The sequence below is a fragment of the Perognathus longimembris genome, chromosome 9, assembly GCF_023159225.1.
Source record: "Perognathus longimembris pacificus isolate PPM17 chromosome 9, ASM2315922v1, whole genome shotgun sequence".
Taxonomy (NCBI): domain Eukaryota; kingdom Metazoa; phylum Chordata; class Mammalia; order Rodentia; family Heteromyidae; genus Perognathus; species Perognathus longimembris.
Window position 1 is genome coordinate 62,162,426 of NC_063169.1, and position 27,282 is coordinate 62,189,707.

Here is a 27,282-nt window from a genome sequence, read left to right on the forward strand (position 1 = left end):
GGTATATTAATGGGTATTGCATTGAATTTATAGATAGCCTTTGGCAATATTGCCATTTTGATTATATTAATCCTCCCAATCCAGGAGCCTGGGAGGTTTTTCCATTTCCTTAGTTCTGCCTTAATTTCATTTTTCATGTTTTAAAGTTCTCATCGTAGAGGTCTTTCACTTCTTTGGTTAAGGTTATTCCTAGGTACTTTATGTTTTTTGAGGCTATTGCAAAAGGAGTTGTTTTCCTGATTTCAGCCTCGGTCTTTGGGTCGTTAGCATAGAGAAAGGCCGTTGATTTTTGAGGGTTTATTTTATATCCTGCAACTTTGCCAAAGTTTTGGATGAGCTCTAGTAGCTTGGGGGTAGAGTCTATGGGGTTCTTTAGGTATAGGATCATGTCATCTGCAAGGAGAGAAAGTTTAACTACATCATTTCCTATTTGGATCCCCTTTATATTTTCTTCTTGCCTAATTGCTCTGGCTAGGAATTCTAGTACTATGTTGAAGAGAAGGGGAGAGAGTGGACATCCCTGTCTTGTTCCTGATTTTAAAGGGAATGGCTTTAGTTTTTCACCATTTAGAGTTATGCTTGCTGTTGGTTTGTCATAAACTGCCTTGATTATATTCAGGAATGTTCCCTGGAATCCCAATTTTTCCAGAGCTTTTAGCATAAATGGGTGCTGGATTTTATCAAACGCTTTCTCCGCATCGAGTGATATACCCATGTGGTTCTTTACCTTGCTCCAGTTGATGTGGTGGATTGCATTAATTGACTTGTGTATATTGAACCAACTGTGCATCCCTGGGATGAATCCAGTTTGATCGTGGTGTATGATATTTTTGATGACCTGTTGAAGTCTATTGGCCAGAATTTTGTTGAGAATTTTTGCGTCTATGTTCATTAGGGAAATCGGTCTATAGTCTTCTTTCCGTGATGAGTCCCTGCCTGGTTTAGGGATGAAGGTTATACTGGCTTCATAGAAAGTGTCTGGTAGTGAACACTCTCTTTCAATTTCATTGAAGAGTCTGAGAAATATTGGTGTGAGTTCTGCTTTGAAGGCCTTGTAGAATTCTGCAGTGAATCCGTCTGGACCTGGGCTTTTCTTGGATGGGAGAGCACTTATAGCCGTTTCTATTTCAATACTGGATATGGGACTGTTAGAAGGTTTAAATCTTCATGGTTGAGTTTGGGGATATGAATTTTTTCTAGAAAATCATCCATTTCTTCCAAGTTCTTGAATTTGTTGGCATAAAGGTTTGCAAAATAGTCCCTTATTATAGTCTGAATTTTGGTTGTTTCTGTGGTGATTTTACCTGATTCATCTCTTATCTTGTTTATTTGAGTGTGCTGCCTTCGTTTTTTGGTCAGGTTTGCTAGGGGTCTGTCTATCTTGTTGATTTTTTTCAAAGAACCAAATCTTTGTTTTGTTGATTCTTTCGATGGGTTTTTTTTTTTTTTTAGTCTCTAATTGATTTAATTCTGATTTGATTTTAATTATTTGCTTCCGTCTATTGACTTGGGGTTTGGCTCGTTGTTCTCTTTCAAGTAAATTAAGGTGTTTCCTTAAATGATTGAGTTGCTGTTAAGAGAAGCTCATCTTAGCTGCAATGAAAAGAACTTTCTGAAAGGAGAAGGTCATAAAATGTGCAATGTATACAGAGGAAATCCAAACTCTGAAAAACTACAATCTGCTCCTCTGTCTCATTTTCTCTACCTTCCCCTGGCTACCTCATGGTCTGTCGTCTCTGCTTTCCTCCATACCTTTACTCCCACCTCTGCCTTTGCTTTGAAGTCTCTTCTTTATTGCAGCCCTCATGGCGCAGAAAGGCTGCTGCAGCCCAGTCTTCTTGCTAACGTACCACCATGGAATAACATAATGTTAATGCATCTTGAGTTCAAATTTTGTGACCTCTACCTGAGTATTGCAGGTTGAGTCTGTTGTCCCAGACTACCTGCAAAAACAAAAACAAATTGTCCAACTTTTCTGGTTGATAATGTGTAATTGAAATAACCTATGAAGATACCTGAAAGAACGAAAGCCAGCTTTGTCAGTCTCTTCAAACATATTTAGATAGATAGATAATATATGTGCACATTATATATATAATAATATGTACGTACATACATGTACATATACACAAGCTATATATTGTCTTATTAACAAATTCTACATGCTTCTCCGGCAAAAAATGAAGTCAGAGATAAAATTCATCGCTGTGAACCTGTACTCATATTGAGTTTTATGAGGAGGTGTTCAACAGAGATGATACTAAAATTTAAGTGTATCATTTGTTTTAAAGTCAGTGGGAGAGAGATAACTATTACTGTATTTATCACTAGAGTAGTAGAGGCATTACTTATTTTTAATCAAACCTATATAAATTAAGGACATGAAAATAGTCTACTTGCCCTGGGAATTCTACTTCTCAAAATGTACAGCAAGTAAATAGTTGTAACAGTACATAAAACATTATCAAGGAAGATATTCATTGTAGATGACTATCTACAATGGAGATGAGTGGCGATCAATAGGAATTTCAGCAACAAAGTTATGTCCCATGCCTCTAGTTGGCTATCATGCAGTCTTTAAAAATAATGTTTTTCACTAATCAAGATGCATTATACTGCCAGGATTATACTACCTATAATCCTAGCTCTCAAGAAGCTGAGATTTGGGCTGGGGATATGGCCTAGTGGCAAGAGTGCTTGCCTTGTATACATGAGGCCCTGGGTTCGATTCCCCAGCACCACATATACAGAAAACGGCCAGAAGTGGCGCTGTGGCTCAAGTGGCAGAGTGCTAGCCTTGAGCAAGAAGAAGCCAGGGACAGTGCTCAGGCCCTGAGTCCGAGGCCCAGGACTGGCCAAAAAAAAAAAAAAAGAAGCTGAGATCTGAGGATTGCAGTTCAAAGCCAGCCTGAGCAAGAAAGTCCATGAAATTCTTAACCTCCAACAAACTATTCAGAAAAAGCCAGAAGTGGAGCTGTGGCTCAAGAGATAGAGTGCACAAAGAGACTCTGGTGACAGCACCCAGGCCTTGAGTTCAAGCCCCAGGACTGGCAAAAAAAAAAAAAAGTATACTCATAAAGTGATATGTTGAATTGAAACCCCTTTGTAGAACCACTTAAACATAATTTAATTTTTTCCAAAAATAGTATCCTTTTTAAAGACTATTAACATGAGAAACTGTTCATGATATGCAAAAGTAACAAAGTCAAAATATACATATGTAACTCCTAATTTCATCTTAAAATATATAATGCAGATAATGTAGTTCAAGAAACTGAGAAGGAAATACATGAACATTTTGTGGGGGGGGGGGTTTGTTTGTTTGTTTGTTTTGCCAGTCCTGGGGCTTGGACTCAGGGCCTGAGCACTGTCCCTGGCTTCTTTTTGCTCAAGGCTAGCACTCTGCCACTTGAGCCACAGCGCCACTTCTGGCCATTTTCTGTATATGTGGTGCTGGGGAATCGAACCCAGGGCCTCAAGTATATGAGGCAGGCATTCTTGCCACTAGGCCATAACCCCAGCCCCCATGAACATTTTAACAGTGCTTAAGAATGAGGAAGATATGGTACTTTTTGCTTTCTTCTGGTTTTGATTTTCAAGAATGGTCAAAGATGGCATATACATACCATTTTTATAAAATATGTTTAAAATACAGATTGTAATGACCCTCTTGCCTGAATTGTTGGGTTCCTTGACTCTGCCTTCCATCTAAGGAAAGTATGCCCAATAAAATGATCATTAAAGGAAAGAAGAAAGAAGAAAAATTGGCTGGGCTACAATCAAACAACCAGAGTTAGTTTTTCTTTATTTTTCAGCTCATCTTTTGCTTTTCTGGGAAAGAACTTAATGGAAACCAGCAGTTTTTGCGGAACCACAATCTAGGTAATTTTTATTCCTACTCATGAACTACAATTGCCCCTGACCTAACATTTGTGATCAGTTGAGAATCTCTGTCTCTGTGCATGCTAATAGGTCTTGTGAAAATGGTCTCTTCTATCTTCTTTTTTAATGAAGGGTTAAACTCATTATGATAGTGGTGTATTGACAAGCATTACAGGGAATAAAATAGAGTTGCTTTTCAAAATAAAAGATTCAGCATTTTGACTGGCTGGAGATGTATTTGGCAGCAATGTCTTGGTTAAAATTCCCTGAGGTTTGTTTATATGGTTATTTGGGTTCTTTATTTTTAAGTATATCAGCATTTTTTGCCCAGCTTCAACCTATTCTCAGCACAGCATGTAGGAAGTTATTAGGTAATGCAGAAGCTCATTACTAAATTCCAGCAGAAAGGTGATTGGTGAGAGAAGTTAAGGTACTAACAGTAAAGTAAGCTCTCCACTCTCCGGAGGGACTGACAAGGATGACACAAACTCAAATTCAGCCTAGCAGCCAGGGTCAGTGGCCCAGGTGACCAAAGAAAGAGACTCCAGTCTATTGATGCTAGGCTCCAAGCAACCTGTTGACAAATATGAAATTAGGACAACTTGGACTTTCAGATTCTTTTAGAAACAAAACGGAACAAGATTGGTTTTAGAAAGAAGTAGACTTCCATTAAGGTGGCTGCTCATCTAGATTATGCATTTATTCCAGTGATTCTAACCTTCTCCAAAACATCTGTGGAATTTCTATTTTGGAATTGCCCTCACATACAGTTTACAAAATACATCAGAAAATTAGTCTCCTTGGTTTCTAATCACATATGAATGAGATTAAAAAATTAGATTACTCAACTTATTTACCAGACTAGGCTCCAGATGCCTTTTGCATTTTCTAAATAGCAGATTCTTCTCACAAAACCAGAGTTTGCCTCCAATAAATCCTTCTAAACCACATGCCTTAGTCTAAGACAAGAATTCCAATAAGAGAATTCCAAAAGGGATTTGAATAAGGGTTGAACCACTGGAATAACTGAATAGCTTTCCAACCTAACAACTTTGAACTAGACACTTGCATTTGTAGAATCCAAAATCTAAATTATTTTCTTCAACAAAGCTTGAGCAGGTACCAGCCGTGTTTGAGAGGCTATAGTGGCAAACATATTTTAGGTTTAGACTTCTGTAGGTCAATACCAAAGTTAATACATTACAGAGAGATAGATATATGGTAGAAATAAAGATAAATGATGGGCTGGGGATATGGCCTAGTGGCAAGAGTGCTTGCCTCTTATACATGAAGCCCTCGGTTCAATTGCCCAGCACCATATATACAGAAAACGGCCAGTAGTGGCTCTGTGGCTCAAGTGGTAGAGTGCTAGCCTTGAGCGGGAAGAAGCCAGGGACAGTGCTCAGGCCCTGAGTCCAAGGCCCAGGACTGGCAAAAAAAAAAAAAAAAAAAAAGATAAATGGTGATAATGTTATAAAATGCACTAAATACTGTTTGAGAAGGGAAAGGGGAAAAGGGACAAGGGAATGTAATAGATGGTGTAAATCTATTCAAAGTACACTGTGTGCATTTGTAGAATTGCCACAATGAAATCCCCTTGTACTACTCATGTATACTAATAAAATTCTATGTTAGAATTATGCTAATTTGATCTATTCCAATCACCAAAAAATATGGGTAATAGGATGCTTCAGTAGTTAGAAAAGGGGAACTTGTTTTTACAGTTCTGGGAATTGAACTTAGGGCCTTAAACTTGTTGTGCAGATTCTCTACCACTTGTCCCATACTTGGAGCCTGCAAAAAAATTGAAAGCTTTCTCTTCTTTTTTTCTCCATGTGCAGGACTTTAAAGAAGGGAAGCACACTTGCATTCAGCTAAACTAAAGTGCTAACCTAAGTTCTTGCCTAAATCTCTACACCAGTAGTTGTTAGAAAATAAATAACTAAATCCTTAAAATATTGTTAGCCAAAGTGCTTTTGCTATCATCAATAACACCACTAACACTCTCTTGTAGATTTCATATTCACCAAAAAAGGAAAAATAGCTCAGGCAGGTCAATAACAGTTAATTCCATTTCCAGCAATGTTGACAGTTTGGCCACCGGCATAATACCCCATACAAGTAATGGGTAGTCTGGCTAGACCTCTTCACTTATAAGAAACCCACTCATGTTCCCACTATTGTTGGTGACTTTCTGTGACTGTAATAGGGAGGCATGTTTTCCCAGTTCTCAGCTAGACACAGCTCTGGAAGCTCTTCCCTCTACCTCCAGCTTATTATTATTAACTTAATAGTGTCTCGGGCTCTGGGAAATAATCCTGATTGTGAAATGGTTATCGTTTTGGCAATCTGGAAGTATGGTTTTCCAGTGAAGGAGAAGACCAGACTCTTAGCAAAACAGAATTTCATCACATTCATGTGCCCGTCATACCCAAGGTCATCATCTCCTATTAGGTGGAGCTATGGCCTCTCCTGGAATTCAAGGGCTACTACTCAGAGTGTTCACTCATTTTTCAAGGCACCCCAAGACTTGAGAGTGAAGGTCAGCTAGTTGAATTCCTTGAAGAAGGTCTTTCTTCTCCCTATTGTTTTCTAAGCCACAACCTTCTCGGCTTTAAATCCTCAAAACCTGATTTTTTAAATCCTCAGAGACTGAACCTTGCATAGTCTTTTCCTAAGTGCTGTCATCACAGAGCTAAGAAATAAAAGCATCTGCCCCTGTTGACTGTGATCTTGATTTTGTCTGATGTTGGGAGTCCTAATAGCATTGCTTTGGTGCTGTGTGACAAGTATCTATTGCTGCGCATGCCTGTATTCTTATCCCCAAATTTCCTTGAGAAGTAAGCAGTGCATATGTAGATATTCAGAGTAGGGGAAACTGCTCATTTACACCAGGCATTCTTTCTCTGCTAGAAATAACTAACCCTTATTTCCAACTCTCTAAAAATTATAACAATTCTCTGAAAATCTATTCCTAAAAAAACTCATCAATTCACAAGCATTTCTGTGAGGATGTGGTAGAATTAAGAAAAAAATAATAGATGGGTGAATCTTATTAAAGAATATTATATACCTGTATGGAAATAGCACTAAGAAATCTATTCATCCAATGACTATACTCTAATAATGCATATATATATACATATATATTTACTTTCACAAAGCCATAACTTATTAGCACCAATATAAAACAAAAAAAATTATCTAAAAAAGCAAAAAGATTCCATTTCTCTCCTTAGGCTTAAAAATACTGTTTTATCTCTTAACTGAAATATAAATCTCTTTGGGCACACAGTTCTGCAAACATGCCATTAGTGCATAAATTATCCTTTTAAGTTATCACTACAGAAACCAGTAGTGGGAATAATCAAATGGGAGATATAATTGGTACTGTCAACTTTGTTCATTAAGTTATTTTGAAATAAAAAAATATAACGTCAGTAAAAGGTTACTGGACTCCATGGTTTAAGATGGGTAAGAGTTCAGGTGATCTCCTGACTTGTAGAAAAGTCTTGTGAGCAACAACAACAACAACAAAATATTTTAATCTGACCTTTTTCTGTGACAGCTAATTTTCCTAAGAGCTTTCGGAATAAAATTGTAAACACATATTTTTCCTACATCCCAGTTGCCTTAGAGACCAGGAGTATAGATAATAAATCATTAGAACAGAAAATTGCTCTTGATTTGTTCAAATCTAAATACACTGATACATATTTTGCCTTCTAACAGGGCACTTCACATTACACACCTCTGAATCTTCACACTGATGAATGGTATATTCATTCTTACAAGGTATCTTGTAAGTACATAACCAGAATATTAGTCATTGATCTATGCCTTTAGTCTTTAGACATAGTGCCTAATTTATACAGGCATTGCACTTGGCTTTCAAAATAAAATGAGGCAATTTCTCTCTCCTCAAGAAAACTGAAGTCTCTGCACAGATAGATGGATAAAAGATCAACTCTCCAGAATGGGATTATTACATTAATGAAAACAAGAATAAAGTGCTTCAAAAGCATGGATAATCAAAAATTCATTCTTAAAAAAAAATTGAAAATTAACCAAACTTCTATCTGCCAAGTTTGGATTTCATCATGATTTGGTGAAGTTGATGGATTGTGCTGCCCTTGGCCCCACTGGGAATATTTTTGGGGTTTCTTCTTTCCTGAAGACATCTCAGGGTTCTCTAGATATCTTAGGCTGCTAGAAAACACTGTGCCACAGAAGACTTTTGAACACTGAGCAAACTCTTTGCTTTGGATCAGGAATTGCATCTCTGGTAAAATTAAGCCAAAGTGGCTCTTGGGAAGCAAGCTATTTTGTTTGAACAGAATATAAATCAGACCTGGAAATGGCGGGGGGGGGGGGGGTGCTGCCATAGGCTCCCTTTTCGGAAGTTCTGTGAATTCCATTGCCCCGTCCTTGCTTCCAGACATCAGGAGCACAGCTTCCGTGGGTCTGAGGATTCCAAACCCATCTTTCTATTCCTTCATCCTGTGGTTTCCAGGCCTCTTTCAAGAATGTGATGCTGAATTTTAACTTCATGAGGCATTATGCAATTCTAAATAGAAGGTCACTAGAATTGTCAGATTTCAAGGGTTGTCAGGTCATGTAGATGACTGGCCGATGGTCACAATTCCTATTCCATCGTGCTAATGTTTGTCTCCCCACAATTCATATTGAAACTTAATCTCCACATGGATATTAAGAAGTATGACCTGTGAGAGATCATTAAGTCATGAATGAGATTAGCACTCTATTGACTAAGGTTAGAGGGAATCCTCTCTTGCCCTTTTGTCCCTTCTTCATGTAGGGTCACAGCATGTATTCCCAATTCTCAGATCCTGTTCGTTATAAATTACACAGGGTTGGACATTTTGTTGTAGCAGCTGGAATGGACTAAGACAGTCCATAAAAGTACAAGTAAAAGGAATGAGTCCACAGTGGGCCCATTATAGTTGTTGGTAGGGATTGTTCCTGTCAGGAGTCATGTAAAAGACCTCAATAATGACTGAGACATGAGACTGTTACTTCCATGCTGTGTCTCAAAGAGTAGATGAACCTTCCAGGGGTGACAGACATCAACTGGGACTCAAGGCTCTATTTGTAGCTACATTAACTCACTGTGAGACCTCAGTTGACCAACCCATCTATGAAGATGAATTAGGAATTCTATATACAGTTTTTGATGGCATGATGTGAATAAAGAAAATTCCATTTGTACCTCATTGAAAAAAAAAATCAGAGATTCCCAAACTTCAGCTTCTAGAAGCTCTATATTTGGCTACGTGATATCTGTACATTTTCTTCCAAGTGTATGTAACACACACACACACACACACACACACACATATATTTGGGGCTATACTAGGGCTTGAATTCAGGAGCTTGTACTTGCTAAGTAGGCACTCTTTCTGCTGAGCTACTTTTTGCCTTGGTGATTTTCAAGGTAGGTTCTCACTTTGGGCCCAGGCTGCCTTAGGCTAGAGTCTTCCTACTTGTGCATTCCTGTGTCACTGAGTGGCACCAGCCATTGTGCTTTCTCCATACCCAGGAAACAGGTTCAAGCCACCATACCTAGCCATAGGTGGGGAGACCCACACTACCACCCCGCACCCCCCCCCACCCCCGTCTAGATTTCTTTTGGTCCCAGGAAAGAGGCTGAGTCTCTGGCTCTCTTTGGACTTGAGTGTCTCCCATTGTCCCATTGTAATAAGGACAACTGAATGTGAAAAGCTATTACCTGTACCTCTCCAATGGTCTTCACCATATGCCGCCTTCCAATGGAGTTACTTCTCTATTTCTCCTACAGCTGGTTCCCCCAAGACTTAGCAGGACCTCAGGCTCAATCATCTAGAATTCTCTGTACTATAAGCACAGAGTTTTGTACATAACAGGAACCCAATGAATATTTACTGAGTTGAAGTTAGTGGAAGTGCCATGTGCTAACTTCCCAATAAGTAGTCAAGGAAACCATAGAAGCTTTAGAAAGAAAGGAATATGAGAGAAAGGAAATGCTCAAGCTGGCCCAGATCAACAGTTTTAGAGGTGTTCTCTATAGAGCACAAATGCTATAAAATACTCCCTGAAGAAAGGGCCCTAGCTTAAACAGTTTCAGAAATTACCCCTTAATATGATCTCCACCCTATTCAACCCTTCAGGGACTATAGCAGTAGTGTTCTGGCTTGGCCTCATTCCAGTTTGGAAAGTGAGTTGCTAAATTTAAGAATTTTTGTGAGCTAATTATTAAGCATAGTCATAATTAAAATTTTAAATTATATAAACTCATATTAAATAACTTTAACTAAAACTAAAGATAAATAATTTCTGAAACCCATACTTTCTAATTAAGTTACTATATTTTGCTTCTTTGGGGGAAGGAGGATAATACTGGAATGTGAATTCAGTGCCTTGATCCACAAGGACCCTATTACTTGCACCTCACCGGAACCCTTTTTGTCTTTGTTGCTTTTCAGATAGGGTCTTTCTTTTTGCCTAGGGTCAGCCTGAGACCTCAATCTTCCTCCCTTCAACTCCTACATAGCTGGGATTACAGTAGAATTCACTGCTCCCAGCTCTACACATAATATCTCCCCAAGCCCCGTGTGGTTAAAGGCTTTGTCCTCAGCATGGTGCTCTTGGCAAGTGGAAGAATGTTTAAGAGGTGGAGCCTGAAGGGAGTCTTCAGGTCATTGAAGACATGCCCCTTCTATGAGAAGCATAGAAATCTGCTCTCTTCTTTCTCCATCATTCCTTCCTCAACCACAAGCTCCTGCCATGATGAGATTGCCTCACCACAGGCCCAAAAGAGAAGAGAAACAAGTGGCCCTGGACGGACGCTTCCAAAACCCTGAGAGAAAAGAAACCTTTTCTCTTTTAAAGCTGATTATTCCCTTGACGTTGTTACAGTGACGGACAAGCTGACTGCGATTGTCCTTCGGTTTCTGTCGTATCTGTTGTGGAAGCTCTGTGTAACAAGAGTGTCACTAGGCCTCTGACGCTCTTCATCATCATCCTTGATGCGATGAAGGCAGCTGGCCATCATGAGATTATTTACAGAACTCAGAAGATGCTTTCTCGTTTGAGAACTATAGACAGAACGTAGCTGTCTGAATCACTATTCTGAATTTTAGTTGATTTAATCAGGATATTCTTTTCATGATTAACATCAATTGAGACATGGAACTGGTTTTCCCAATGTATGTAGAACCTTAACATAGAAATTTGCCCATCTCTAATTTTTTTTTAGAGTTCCAATTTATTGGGGATTTGATAAGGTTAACCCACCTTCTGTTTGGTAACAAAGTTATTATTTCAAAGTGAGCTCTACTTCCTAGTTCCAAGCAATTTAGTTACAGGCCTACTATTTGATAGAAAGCCTATTTACATGTCATCAATAAATAAAGAAATCAATGCCTCCAACTTTCATCTTCTCCCTTAGTAAAATGGGCTATATCATAGGACTTTTGAGAATGCAGAAGAAGATGGTGTGGAGGATAACGAGGGATTACTGGACTTGTTGTACAGTGTTTCCATGGAAAAGGAAAAAAAGGATTTGGGTATTGCTCTCCAAAAATGGTATAGTAAATATGGTTCCTGAATAATCAGTAGCTGAATTGCCAGGTCTGTAAGTCTTCTCCCAAATGGCCATAAAGAGGCTTTGATTGAAACTCAGTGTAGCCGCAACTGTGGTTCCCAGAGGCAGCTCTGAGGTGATTGTTAAGAGATCTCCTGGCTTCATAACCAAGCTCATGAGAAACTGGAGCTAGATTTCCAAAAGGTCAGATCAAAGCCAGTCATCTGCAGACTGAGAGCAAGTGTAAATGTGGCTGGGTAGTCCCAGGTCGATGGAATTTGTGGTGGGGTGTTTTTCAAGAAGGGGCAAACAATGAGTTCAGAGACCCAAGGTAATTTGACTTATGCCTAGAGAAAGGTGATCTTCTCTCTCAGATAATATGACATGGATCCATTTTGGAATAATATTTTCATAACTGTAGATACTTTCCAGCTTTCTAAGGGCCTAGAAATGTTAGCCTGTCTCTTAGCAAGTCAGTTCTCAAAGGCTGAGACTAAAGAGAGAGGAGAGGGGGCAAAATGAGGGAAACCTCTAGTCTGCTCTCTCTCTCCCTTTGATCCCTTGTCACATAAAGGATGGCAAAACGCCCGGCACATGCTTCCTGCTTTGGCTGGCCATCACCCAACAACTGGGGTCCTTGGCTGAAAGCCACAGGGCAGCCCTTGTGCTTCTGCCTGTGACGGTGACATTGTGGTAGTTTAACAACCTGAACAAAATAGAGACAGAGTGACCATATGTTCACCAGTCTCAGTCCTTGAGCAGCATCCCCGAGGCCTGTCCTGGGTCAGGTGTCCCCACGGAGAGAAGTGGGTACCTGTCACAATAGGGGCCACTCACTGGAGGAGGCTGAGCACATCCAACTGCCAGCCTTATGAACGTATCTCTGTATTTTAACCATGGATTCAAGTGTGCCATAGCATACTGGCTGCAGGGGTTTGCGTCTTCTCAGGAAGCTTGGTCTCCCAGCAGAGGGTATACAGAGGCAATATGATCTTTAATAGGCAGAGCCTGGGGAGGGACTGCGGAAGGGGATTGGGTCCTAAAGGCACTGCCTTCAGAAGGAATTAATGTCCACCCCTCGAGAGTCAGTTAGGGTCGTGGGACTGGATGAGTGGCTGGCACCACAGGTTATTATCAAACCTGGCATCTCTTCTTCATCTCTTCCACACTCTGCCACTGTCACTCTTCCTCCTCTCTGATGCCATCTGTTACTGCCCAATCTTGGACTGTTAGCCTCTAGAATATTGAGGTGAACCAACCTCTTTTCTTCAAAATGGAACCACTCTCGTGAATGGTGTTATAGCAACATACAATGAACTGACATCAGCTGAATGTCATCCCTGGCTGGTCTGCACCTCTCCTCAGAAGTGAGCCTTCTTACTTCCCAAACAACCCTAGTGATAAATGTTACTCTTCTATCAGAGATGCATGAAGTAGCTAAGTGTTATCACCCTCCTGTTAAAACAGATGGATTCCTATGCCCAAAGTCACACAACTAATAATTGGTAGAGCCAAGGTTAATGAATGAGTCTGTCTGAGTTCCCACAACAGGGGCTCTAGGCAGCACAGTGGTTGAGCAGAGGTTCTGAAGCTACGTTGCCTTCATGTGACATCCAGCTAGTTGTGAGGCCAGAGAGTTCCTCACCAGCTGAGTGCCTAAGTCTATCTTTCAGATGGAAACAGTAGCATTTTCCTCAGAATTTTGGTAGAGGATTAAAGAGTCATAAAGTCCTTGGAACTGACCTACCATGTAGTAACAATCAAGAAAATTTCAGAGGTTCTTTTCACTTCATTTAAATCCAGCTCATGTGTAGTCTGTAGCTTTCTAAGCCAGTGGATCTCAAATCTACTTACTAATTTTGCCTACTTTCTACTCCCAGCCCCAAACATTAAATCTAAGAAAATAGATTTCCCGGAGTTCACCTGAGTTTTAAATATGTGATTTCAGAAACAAAAGCAAGTACTTTTGCTACCATTAACTCGGTCACACTGAGTTGAATTTTCTGTTTAATTTCATTTAATTGTCTTACTAGCTGGAAGAAGTCTCTAATAAAAAGTGAAAGGAGAGATTTGGTGGCAGAGGTGATTAGGAATATGGCAACCTGACTTGAGTAGTGACACCAGCCCATGAGACTACTTTTCCTGGACTTGAATAATTTAATAGTCTGTGGTTCTTTAGCTATTATGAGGCCAATGGACGATGACATGATTACCATTGAAAGATTAGCCATGTCTCACAGGCTCCTAGGTCCTAAGAGAAGAAGTATCAGAATACAAGAAATGAAAGATACAGTCACTAGCCTGAAGCATTGGAGCACAAAGCCTCTGGGGGAGAGGAGGGGAAGAATCTGGACAAACCCAGCTCCACCGAGATGGCTACTCAGGTCTAGCTGCCTTAGTCCTCCCCTGCCTCTTCACCCTTATTTCCACGGCATCCTGCATGCTTGTGCCCACCCATCCTCCAAGACTTTCCTTCTCTTGCTACTCCTGTTCACCTCTTCCCATCTTTTCCCACAAACACCTGGGTGCAAGTCTCTAAGCTACTGGGGTCAGACTCTGGAAAACCTTGCTTCTAATCCCTGCTTCCCCAGAACCAACAACTCTGCCACAGGGCATTCAAATCCTTTCAATCAGTATATACAAGCAGGCCTTTCACAGAACACCCACAGGCAGCAAAGACATATACAGACAGACTCACAATGGACGTATTCAGTAGTTTAAGCAGAACTTCTGGGTATGGGCTTGCATTCCAGTGGGCTTTGGAAAATACTGATCTGTGCCCTCCTAACAGGGCAAGGCCAAGAAGAGCTCTGAAGCTGACCAACTCAACTTTGGGGGAAGTGCCTCTGGGTATAGTAGCACCCCACTGAGTCATCTCTGTTCTCTACTAGCATGAGCTGAAATTTCTAGAAACATTGAGAGTAGATATAACCAACCCAATTTGTAGGGAGAAAGACAGAAGAGCAAGTACTTTGGACTTTGGGTGCTATATGATGTCTGTGTACTGGGAGCCAGTTATCCAAAGACAAGTAAAATGCAGCCACATTTCACTCACTAACCCCGTGTAATGTAATACCACTGGCATCCAACTGTCTACTTTCCTGAGATACATTCTGAAGTTCTGTCCTAGGGTTGGAGAGGCTTGGGGGACATTCCGTCAACTAGAAGCTTTCTCCTTCCAGTAAACCAAAGTGCACAGAAGTGAAGCTGAGACAAGTATAATTACATAGCTGTTTTCTGATGGAGAAATTCCCATTTGAGAGTTATTTGGGATAAGCCAACATTTCCATCTATAAGAAAGAAAAAAAAGTCTGATATAAAAAGCCCTGTCAGAAAAATTATGTAAGAACTGGCCTTTGAAATGCTGGTGTTTTTCTAGCTTTTATCTCAGTATAACTGTATACTGTGTTCTATTTGATGTTTCACAATACATGTATTTAAGCCCTTCTGCTGTGAGCGCAGACTGTCAGCAGTTGTTACAAAACTGAAGCTATGGAGAACAGACATCTTTTCTCTCTGTTTCACTCAGAGTATGCATACATTAATCTCCACACAGCCTCTGATTTTTCTGCATTGGATATAGCCATTTACCCTCTTTCCTCTTTATCTGGAAAGACCCCTCTTTTTTCCCCCTTTTAACTTCATACCTGTGCACTTGGTCAAGACCTATTTCTCTGACCATCCCAGCCTGAAGTAACCGCTTCTCTCTCTCAATACAGAGAAGTTACTGATGATAGATACCTTTGGCAATTAGCCCAGAATCGCCATAAAACATTTCTCCCTTCAAATGTTACGTAAATGCTTTAAAGCTACTTTCTATACCCCTCCTCCATCCTGTTTTACTTTCCAAGGCTTCATATTCCAATGGTCATTGGCAGACTGGACATACTCAATGGAGAATCCCAGGTTGAAGTTGTAGTGTATTCTGAGTAGCATGATAAAATCCATGGTCCCACTCCTTCCTGCTCAGGACAGGAGAATCCCTTTGTCTAGCATACCTACACTGCACACTCTATCTGCCCATTAGTAGCCCACTTAGTAGCCATTTTTATCAGATCAACTAATGAAGTATCACAGTGCTTGTAGCCTAAAGCTACATCAGAATATCTGTCATTTACCTCACTGCATCTCCTCACAGAGTCATTGTATCATGTCATACCATCATAAGAAGACAGGCAGAAGATAGCTACATACAATAAAATATTGAGCGAGACATCATTCATATAACTTTTATTACTGTAATTGTGATAACCCTTACTATAATTATTAGGTATTGCTAATTTCTTATTGTGCCTAATTTGCAAATTCAACTATACCATAGGCCTATTTTCTGGGTTTCTATAGGCTACCTGAGATTTTTTAAATGTGAAAGTGCCTTTTCCCCAAGCACAAGAGACACATTTGTATCCCTCCATGCCTCTGAATCTCCATCCTGCTGTTCAACACAGGGCCATAACCAGCAGAGACCCCAAGGAAAGGCCTGAGAGTGGCCTCTGTTCTCGTTTGCAAAATACCCAGCAATTTGCACTTTACTGGTATCCAGTGAAGCACATTCATGAATTTTAGTTCAACTGAACACATCATTTCAAAATAGACCATCTTGAAAAGATGAAAGACAGCAAATCACACAAAGCAAGGTCAGCACCAAACGGAGGACAGACGATCCTTACCACCTATAATTTGAACCCTCCCATCAACTAAAATCCACAGTCGGAAGGAGGGATAAACATTATATTTTCCTGGGAAGACTACAATTGAAGGAAGTTGGGTGGACTGTTTTTCACTTTTATTTTTTTGGTCAGTCAGTTATGGGGCTTGAACCCTGTACCTGGGCCCTGTCCCTGAGCTCTTCAGCTCAAGGCTAGCACTCTACCACTTGAGCCACAGCACCACTTTGTTTTCTGGTAGTTAATTGGAGACGAGAGTGTCATGGACTTTCCTGGCTTTGAACCGGAATCCTCAGATCTCAGCCTCCTGAGTAGCTAGGATTACAGGTGTGAGCCACTGGTGCCTGGCTTTTCACAATATCTTTTTTTTTTTTTTTTTTTGGCCAGTCCTGGGCCTTGGACTCAGGGCCTGAGCACTATCCCTGGCTTCCTTTTGCTCAAGGCTAGCACTCTGACACTTGAGCCACAGCGCCACTTCTGGCCGTTTTCTGTATATGTGGTGCTGGGGAATCGAACCCAGGGCCTCATGTATATGAGGCAAGCTCTCTTGCCACTAGGCCATATCCCCAGCCCTCACAATATCTTAACAGTAAAATGGACCCTATTCTTTCTTGAACATAATGATTAAGCAAATTCAGAGAATTCTCTGCAAGCAGTTAAAAGTCTGTACCAGGGGCTGGGAATATGGCCTAGTGGCAAGAGTGCAAGCACTCTTATAGTGCTTATGAGTGCTTATGAGTGCAAGCACTCATATACATGAGGCCCTGGGTTCGATTCCCCAGCACCACATATATAGAAAATGGCCAGAAGTGGCGCTGTGGCTCAAGTGGCAGAATGCTAGCCTTGAGCAAAAAGAAGCCAGGGACAGTGCTCAGGCCGAGTCCAAGGCCCAGGACTGGCAAAAAAAAAAAAAAAAAAAGTCTGTACCAGTTTCCTACTGCTCCTGTAATAAAATACTAAACTTAGTACTCAAAACAACATATACAAACTTAGCTCAAAACAACGACACAAATTTATTTCATTGGTATCAGTATTGCAAGGTTGTGTTCCTTGTGGAAACCTTAAGAAAAAAACCTATTTCCTTGCCACTTCTAGCATCTGGAATCTATCTACATTCCTTGACATTGACCTTCTGGTCCATCTTGAAATACAGTATCATCTATCCTCTGTTCTTCTGTTGGCTGTCACTTCTCCTCTGATTCTAGCCGTCTTGGCCTCCTCTGATAAGGACTCTGTGAGAAGACTGGGCCATAGACAATCCAGGATACTCTTGGGTTTGCCACATCTTTAACCTAATCAGCAGAGTTCCCCTTGCCATGTGTATATTCACAGGTGCCATGCACAACATTGGGGAACCATTATTTAGCCATCCACAAAGTTGACGTAGCACATATTTACACAGATCTATAAATATGTTATTCTCAATTGGAGAAAACAGAATTACCTTTAAGTCAGCGATCCCATAGTATAGAATCTACTTTCCATATTTCTCTTTACTAGCCTTTATAATGCCCTGGAAGATACAATAATCTGATAATTCCATTAATCAAGCAACCCTAATCAGTCACTTCAACAGATCTTGTTTGAGCCAGTAACATTAACAAAAACACTTTGCTACACTTTGTTCCAGGAGCCCAGGGAACACTGCAGCGTATACAACATCCACAGAGCCTGAAGGCCACAGTTTGCACTGCTGTGTTGGGTCATAAAACAAAGGGCTGATTCAGAGGAGGGAAAAAAAATCAGTCCCATTGGTTGTTTGACTTTCACGTAGGCAAAACAAGCATTTGACTGATGGACTCTTTCATTTTTCATGTAGTTATTTCAGCTCCTTATAACTACAAGCTAAGTGTGCCATTTATACATATGGACAGTAGTCTATTTACAGGGTTATCAAATGCTTTAATTCATCTATGAAATCAACATTTACCAGTCCCAACACTCATGTTTACCTATGGCATGCCAACCTTGACCATTCCCCACCCCCATCTCCACTTCCTGTTTTCTCTTTTGCCCTGGGCAGAGTTCTCCATCCAATCGGGTCAGGGAAAGTTGTTTTTGTTTTGTTTTGTTTTTTTCAATTCAACAAATATTCACTGAATGCCTATTATGTGACAGGCACTGAACTGGATCCAAAGGCAAAATATATAGTGGTGTACAGTGAGGCCAACTTAGCAGGTTTTCATAAGAGAAGCTAAACAGTCTCCCAACCGTGTGGGTGAGTCCACACGTTGGCAATGTGGCAGGGAGTTCAGCAGCAGGCATTGAGTGGCCTGATGTTAGCCAGGGGAGGGTAGGAAGAAGGGTCAGTGGATCTGTGGAAAGCAGTATTCAATCTGACCATGGTTGTGAAATTCTAGGCTCTCTGAAATTCTTGGGGAAGCGAATCTGTGGACGGAGATACAAAGGTCAAGTGTGCAATAGCATCCCAGGTTCCTTTTCCTTCTGAGGCTCCATTTTATGGAGAAGTTATCTAACAGTCTGGAAGATCTTAGCTAAAGTCTGTTGGGAGGAAAGGAGCCTCCCAATAATGCCAAAGTGGAACTACCATTGAAGAGCCACCATTAAAGTTTGGGCTGACAATCCAACTTCCAGTCCGACACACAAGGGGTAAAAGTCAAAGGTGGAAGCAACAGGATGGTACCAGCCCAGTGGCCAAAGGCTGCAAACTCCCTCTAGCCATAGCTCTCCCTGCACAAAGGTGATTCTGAAATCATATGGTTGAGCATGTGAGCATAACTTTATAAACAAAATCTGAACAAAGGATACCATTAAACTTCATCACAATAAAAGTCACCCCAGGACAGACCCCTTGGGCTTTTTTTTTTTTAACTAAATAAACGGTAATAGTGAATTTCTTTGGTGAAAAGACAAAGTAACACAATTGGCTCCTAATCAAAGTAGTTTAACAATATACACACGCTGGAAATATACTTGAAATATACTAACAATATATGCACACTTGAAAAAAAAAAGCTTAGAATAGATTGTGTTTCTGCCACCAGAAAGTAGTAATGTGAGACAATGTATATGTTAAATAGCTTAATAGTCATTCTACCAGGCACTCAAGTATCAAAAACATCATGTTTTACACTATATGTATAAAAACATTTTACTTGTCAGTAAAAGATGTCAGTTAAGAAGAAATCTTCTTAAACTAGAGTGCAAAATTTCACACTAAAGGTAAAAATAGTTTGATACGAGCATTATTTTAAATAGCAAAACTGATGTTTAAAAAGATAAAATTATATTTCATTTTAATAAAATCTAGGTTACATTGCAATTATGCCTTAAAAGATAAATGGCTTGAGTGGTTTTGAGAGAGAACCATTACTTTCGTATAAGCTGCATAATAGCTTAATAAGACATGATTTCTCTTAACATTTATACTTAGCTTTTGCAATATGGTCATAGAGAAATAATTAGAGAAAGAATTCTAATACATCACTAAATTTCCTAGTGCAACTCTTAATTCTTAGTCATTTTCTGTGTAGGTATATATCTGGCCTTACCTTTACTAGACTGTTCTCTAACAGCCTCTCTGCTACACTCAGTTGTAAGAACTTCATGTGATTTCAACAAAACTTTCTTCAGTTTTATGAGCTCCTGACTGTTTGGTATTTTATTGTTAAATGTTAACGACATCTGACCACCAGCAAGAGACCAGCCACAAAAGGTCCTGACAGGATGAGCTGAGAAAACTCCAGGATTAAGCTGAGAGTGTTTTCGTCTGAGGACTAATTTCCCAAGTGGTCCGATCATTAGTGAATATTTTCAGACGTTGTTGGGTTTTGCTTGCCTCTGATGTTGGCTTGTCTGTGCATTCTGTAACCTCATAACCATAGGGACTCTTTAATGAATTTGGGGATAACAAGGACCTCTTAACTTGGAAACTCATATTGCCTTAGAAACCAAGTTCCTCATCTACCCAGAAGCTAAGTTACCCTCTAATATACACAGACAAGAATAGGGTAATTTGCTTGCAACTGTACTTCATCCTCATTTGTGAGTGATTTTTATGGAAAATGTGTCTTGGTTGAGGGCACCAGGAACATTATCTTCCCTTTCAACTAGAAAGCAACAGCTGTAGCAGCAGCCACCCAGGCACCGAGAGACCATTAACTGTGCAGTGAGTAAATGAGAATACATATCATAAAATCTCTCCAGCCCTAAAAATTCAGGGTAAGGTGGCTCTCTACATCATCTGAAGACCCCTCTCTCAGTAAATCATTCCAGGCATTAGTAGGAATCCGAGCAACTTCCTGCTCAGAAGGGGCTACTTGAATATTTATCTCTATTTAGTCTCTCTGCCTGATTTCTTTAGCTACAACATGGTTTCTATTTAGGTATGTGGGCAATTATTCATGGTTGGGACATACTCCACCATGATCCTTTGCTAGAGCATATTCACACAGGTAAGTCATTTGAAGCAAGTAAACCAAGTGTGCAAAAGCAGAAAAGATAAAACACAACCAGAAATACAAACTTCCTTAATCCGTTTCTAATATATGTGTAACTTTATTTCTATTTTTGGGTGTTTTTGTTGCTATTAGTAAGTAGTTATACAAAAGGGTTAGAGTTCCACTGTATTTCTAATTATACTCAAACCTGTCTTGATTTATATTCTATGAGCTTTGTGTTTGTTGTTGGAATGTCAGGCAAAATGGTTTTACCATGTTAATGCTGAAACAATGTGTAGTGTGTCTGAGGATACTGGCAACCATTGAGCTACAACTCTTATGGTTATGTTTTAAACCACAAAGGCCAATGATTTATTTCTGTTCTGTGTTTTTGAAATCCTGTTTATGAAAATCAAATTCTTATCTTAATAACAAACTTTCATCACAACTTATAAACCTGATGTTACTGTAATGTATGCAGTGGGAGGATCCAGACCTCCCATCCAGCTAGAAAAAATTCAAGGAGAACACAGACCAAAAATGAAATGAGGCTGGGAATGTGGCTTAGTGGTAGAATGCTTGCCTAGCATGCATGAAGCCCTGGGTTCGATTCCTCAGTACCACACAAACAGAAAAGGCCAGAAGTGGCACTGTGGCTCAAGTAGTAGAGCTCTAGCCTTGAGTACAAAGAAGCTCAGGGACAGAGCCCAGGCCTTGAGTTCAAGCCCCAGGACAGGAAAAAAAAAAAGTTAAATGAATCCCAAGTGGATAAAAATAGAGAGTTAAATGAGCTCAAAGAGAATACAACTAAATATCTCTTAGATAAAGAGATTTAAAAGGACAAATTGAAAAAAGTAATAATAATGAAATAAGGAAGACAATGCAAGATGCAAAAAAAAGGATCTCAATAGAGTTATACAAATTCTAGAAAATAGTAAAGCCAAGAGATGAAAACTAAAATGGAAACACTCTCCAGCAAAATAGATAATATGGAAAACAGATTTTCTGCGTATAGGCAGATTAGATATAGCAAAAAGAGTTAGACAAAAATACAGGGGACAGGATCAAAAGTGCATAAAAAGAATTTGGTAGAATGTCAGGATTCAATTAAAAGACCAAATTTACATGTCTGGGCCTTGAGGAGAGAGAAAAGAAGATAGCCAAAGTGTGGGAATATATTCAATAGGGTAATAGAAAGTCTCCCAAATCTTGACAAATAGAAGCCTATCCAGGCTTTTATAACACTCAACAGACCAGACCAGAAAAGACTACCCCCAATGAAATATTACATTTGAAACAACAAGCACTGAAAACAAGAATACTAAAAGCTCTAAGAGAAAATACATATCACATACAAGAGGAAACATATAAGAATAATAGCATATTTCTCACAGAAACCTTAAAAGCTAGGAAGGCTTGGAATAATGTATTTCAAACACTTCAAGTTAACAACTGCCAATCTAGAATACTCTACTCTGTGAAGATTTCATTCACAACAGAAGAGCAAATAAAAACATTCCATGATAAACACTAAAACAATTTATCACTACTCCACCACACTAAAGATACTCAAAAGACATTCAAAGCACATAGCAAAAGATCAATGTAAGCATGGAAAGTGCAGACAACAGATCGCACCAGAACACTTAATAAATATAGGAAAAACAGAAAGAAATTTGGGAGGAAAATGACAGGAACTACTATATACTTTTTCATTTTAATGATCAGTGTCAACAGATTTAATTCTCCAATCAAAAGACATGAAATGTCAAGTTGGATCAAAAGGAAGACCTAACAATCTGTTATCTCCCAGAAACACATATACCTGACAAAAATAAGCACAGACATAGAATGGAAATTTGGAAAAAAAAAAAAAGTAGCCTTCCAAGCAAATAAATCCTGAAAACATGCAGAAGTAGCTATATTTAATACATTTGACAAAGTAAATTTCTAATCAAATTAGAAAAGACAAAAGTCTTCCTTTTGATAAAGGGAACTATTCATCAAGAAGGCAGAGCGATTCTCAAAATCCATGTACCAAATGGGGGTACCCAACTTGGTTAAACAAATACTTGAGGACATGAAAACATACAGAAACCCTGAACACAATGAAAATTGGAGACTTTAATACCCCAGAGCAATAAGGATAAAGAGCATTCAAATAGAGAAAGAAGTTAGACTATCCCTATTTGAGATGATAAGATCCTATATCTAAAAGATCCTACAGACTCTATTTCAAAACTTCTAGAACTGACAAACACCCTTAGCAATGTAGCAGGATATAAAATCAGCTCACAGTATCTTTTCTGTGTATCAAGAATGAGCAGGTGGAGAGGGAAATTAGGAGAACAGTTCTATTCATAAGAGTCCAACAAATAATAAGGTACCTATGAATAAACAACCAAGGAGGTCAAAGGCCTCTATTAAGGCCAATTATAAAACTTTTCAGTCAGGGGGCTTGACCTCAGGGCCGAGGTGCTATCCCTGAGATGTTTTGTTCAAAGCTTGTACTTTACTACTTTGAGTCATAGTGCCACTTGTGGTTTTCTGGTGATTAATTAGAGATAAGTCATACAGACTTTCCCACCCTGGCTGGCTTCAAACTGTGATCCTAGATCTCAGCCTTCTAAGTACCTAGGATTACAGGCATGAGCCACTGGTGTCCAGCAAAAACTATAAAACTCTTAAGGGAAAAAAAAATTGAAGAACACGGGAAGTGGAAAGAAGTTAGCACAATTAATAACATGAAAATGGCCATAGTGCCAAAAGCAATACACAAATTAAATGCAATAGCCATAAAAATCCCTTTGTCATTTTTCACAGAGATAGGTAAATCAATCCTAAATTCCTATAGAAGAACCAAACCTCATAAATAGTCAATGAAATCCTAAAAGAAGGGGAAAAAAAGAAATGGTGGAGGTTTCACAATTTCAGCTTTCCAATCCTCCCAGAGCCATAATAACAAAAACAGCACAGTACTGGCACAAAAATAGACTTGAACACCAATGTAACAAACTAGAAGACCCAGAAATGAACTCACACATCTACAACCATTTATTTTTTTTTCCAAAGGAGCCAAAAATATATGTTGGGAAAAGGATAGCTTCTTTAATAAACAGTGTTAGGAAAACTGAATCTGTCCATGCAGAAGACTAAAACTGGATCCCTGCCTCACATCTTGTACTAATATCAGCTCATGGTAGACCAAAGTCCTTAATGCAAGACATGAAACCTTGAAACTACTACAGGAAAGAGAAGAAAAACACTAACTACCCTAGATAAGAATATGAACAACAGCAAACACTGATGAGGATGTAGGAGAAAGGAACTCTAATACACTGTTGGCAGGAACGTAAATTGGTGCAACCACTATGGAAGGGAGTATGGAGTTTTCCCCCAAAAAAGTAAACAGAACAATCCTATAATCCAATGATGCCACTGTTGGACATCTATCTGAAAGACTGCAAGACAAGCTACAACAAAGGCACGTGCGCTCTCATGTTCATTGCAGAATGACTATTTCCTTCAGACATGCCTCACTTTCCTCGTGTGTAAATTTCAGTTTAAGTTAACACACGCACTTGTAAGCCTGTCGACCTATAAGTGGTTTAACAAACGTGTCTTACCTTCTTCCTAAGTCGGCCCTGCGATTGGGACCTTAAAAAAAAAAAATGTCTCAGCACCCTTTATGAAAGTCAGTGTCGTGAATATTCTTTTATTTTGGGGAAGTTGTGAAGGGCATTGCATTTCCACCCGGACATGTTGACAAGTGTCTAACTACATCAAATCTTATCTATACAAGCAACAAATCCCCTTAACCATGGGCCAGAGAAGAGAGCCAGTTTGCTCCACACTACAGTCTGCCAAGGTTCAGTTCTTTGCTCCCCAAGAGGTTTCATTTCAGAACTAAGATGATAAAGTACTCAGATGGTTCACTTCAAGTACCCAGGGATTTTCACAATAACTCTCTTTCCCAAGCAAGGGAGAGTCCTATTATAAAGTCCCTGGAAATATAACATTTTGACTCCCTATGTCCACACCCATTACCAGAGGATGGCTAATGAGCTTATAAGGTACACAACCCTTCCCCTCCCAAACACATTTCATTTGTGTCACAGAATACAGCGTCCAGTGCTTGCTGGGTAGATCTTAATGTCAACTGTGCAGGTGGTCTTACAAAGGCAGCATAAGAACAGTACAAAACATGTGAGACAGATTTGTTTTCCAAAGAGGATATGTCAAACAATATAACTGTAACCCCTGTGTATGTCACCTTTATAATAACAGTTTAAAATTTTTAAAGAAGATGTCAAGCTGATAATAAAAATTGCAGTATAAGGAAACTTTAGAGTGTTCCTGAAAATCAGAAGAAAACGTCTCCTATAGTTGGGTCTGTTGACAGTAAACTTTCCCACCCTTGCAAGTTCAGGGTCAGCATGCCCCACCCCAGATGTGCCAGACAGGACACAGATCTGATCTGGAATGAAAGTTCTATCTGTTGTTTTAGAGTTGGACACCCAAATTATAGATATTTTTTTTTGCCAGTCCTGGGGTTTGAACTCAAGGCCTGAGTACTGTCCCTGGCTAGCACTCTGCCAACTTGGGCCACAGCACCACTCTGGCCTTTTCTATAAATGTGGTGCTGAGGAATCGAACCCAGGGCTTCATGTATAGGAAGCAAGCACTCTTGCCACTAGGCCATATTCCCAGCCCCCTAGATCTTCTAAATAAGCAGACTTGTGGATGTTTGCTTAGCTATTTCTTCGTTGCTTTTCTCACCAACCTTGACTTCATGAAAGGGCATAAAGAATATAAATGAAGTGTAGTAATCTAATACACATGTGTGTGCACACATGCACATGCACACACATGCACCAGTCCAGGGGCATGAACTCTGGGCCTGGGCACTGTCTCTGTGCTTCTTTTGCTCAAGGCTAGCACTCTACCCCTTGAGCTACATCTCTATTTTGGGCTTTTTTGATAATTTAGTGGTGATGAGTCTCCAGGACTTCCTTGCCCAGGCTGGCTTCAAACTGTGATTCTCAGATCTCTGTCTCCTGAGTAGCTAGAATTATAGGTGTGAGCCACCAGTGCCTAGCTCATAAGATGCATTTTTTAAACATTAAAAACATGCCTATTGAAGAACACAAAAGAAACTTAAGGGTAGTACCTTTTTAAAGTCATCTAAGAAGTAAACATATGAGAAGTGTTATTGTCACCATAACAACTCCAAAAGTCAAAAAGAAAATACTTGGTGAGAAAGGATGGCTAAGTTGTACTAGAGAAGAAAAACAAAACCATCCCCAATGTGTCTGGGGAAGGACATCACATTTCCCAGAAATCTCTTTGAGTTTGAGATACCTAGAAATAGCTATTTCTGGGGAAAGTAATCAGGCTGAATCAAGAGCAACCCACAGATTCTAAATCCTCACAATTATGTGTTGAGAGACTGCTTAGATAATTCTGGGTGCTACCTTGCAATAGGCCAGTTGTGTCGCTGACAGCTTGGTGCCTCAAGGAAAAGGCACTCTCTCACTTGGCGCCTATTTTAGCCATATTAATCCAACTGAAGTGTAGCTCTGGAACAAAGCCAGTCTATCCCACTGAGGCAAGGCTTGGAACACAGGTTTGCATGACTGAGCTGGCTAGGCCAGCTCAGGGGAAGAGGAACAGAGAAATCAGGGCAGTTAAAATATCTATTTGGTGAGTTTTCAGGCATCACTAATACTAAAAAGACAATGAAACCGGCTTTCAATGACATAGCTATAGAAATAAGTCAGACAAATTCATAAGGGCCGGCAACAATCTGAAAAAGGCTCATTTTAAGTAGAAAGCTGGTGGGCTTCAAGACAAATACATTAAATCATGAAGACAGGTTAATTATAGCTAACATACAGTCATCAACCAAATGACAGTTTTTTTTGTTGTTTTTTTTTGTTGTTGTTGTTTTTGGCCAGTCCTGGGCCTTGGACTCAGGGCCTGAGCACTATCCCTGGCTTCTTCCCGCTCAAGGCTAGCACTCTGCCACTTGAGCCACAGCGCCGCTTCTGGCCGTTTTCTGTATATGTGGTGCTGGGGAATCGAACCTAGGGCCTCGTGTATATGAGGCAGGCACTCTTGCCACTAGGCTATATCCCCAGCCCCAAATGACAGTTTTTATTTACACTTTCAGAGTGACCACCATAGCAAATATTCATAACTTGTCTATTTCTCCCAGTCCCAAATGAAATATATGAAAGGTTCCAACAGAGTCTCCTTCTGGAAAAGAAGAGGTCCAGTTACAGAGGCAAGACAATCGCCAAACCAGGAGTATGGATGGTATCACAGTAGATATGTCTAAATACCAAAGCCTTAGTAATAAGTGCCAAAACCATTCTGAAGATGCAGAATTCCTTAAGGATGAATTTGGTACTCAAAGTAAGTAATTAAAATTAGGATATAGCCAAATATCCTCTAGAGAAGAAATAGCAGAAGTGGTATATAATTTTTAAGCAAATATTGGCCACTGAAAATACAAAGAAAAACAAACTATAGAGTAAAACTGGAGACCTCAAGCAAGAGATTTACACATGATAATTTAACCAGTGATTTCAGAACAAGTTCAAAATGTCTTATTATAGACTAGTTAGAGAGCTGTGAAACACCTCCTTCTATGCCAGCTACCACCACATCCTCATCCCAAAGATTTTACTTGATCTGTTTAATGTATTTGTGTTCCCCATAAGATATTTTGTTGTTATTGTTGGTCAGG

The 27,282-nt window shown here is 39.7% G+C and overlaps 1 long non-coding RNA gene across 1 annotated transcript in view; it reads right to left on the reverse strand.

The window, feature by feature from the left end:
* Positions 1-1,758: 1,758 nt before the first annotated feature.
* LOC125357395 overlaps positions 1,759-27,282 on the reverse strand; it is a 117,234-nt gene continuing 91,710 nt past the window's right edge. Inside the window, exon 3 of the long non-coding RNA XR_007212146.1 lies at positions 1,759-1,943. This is a non-coding gene — a long non-coding RNA (uncharacterized LOC125357395). The remainder of the gene's footprint in view (positions 1,944-27,282) is intronic.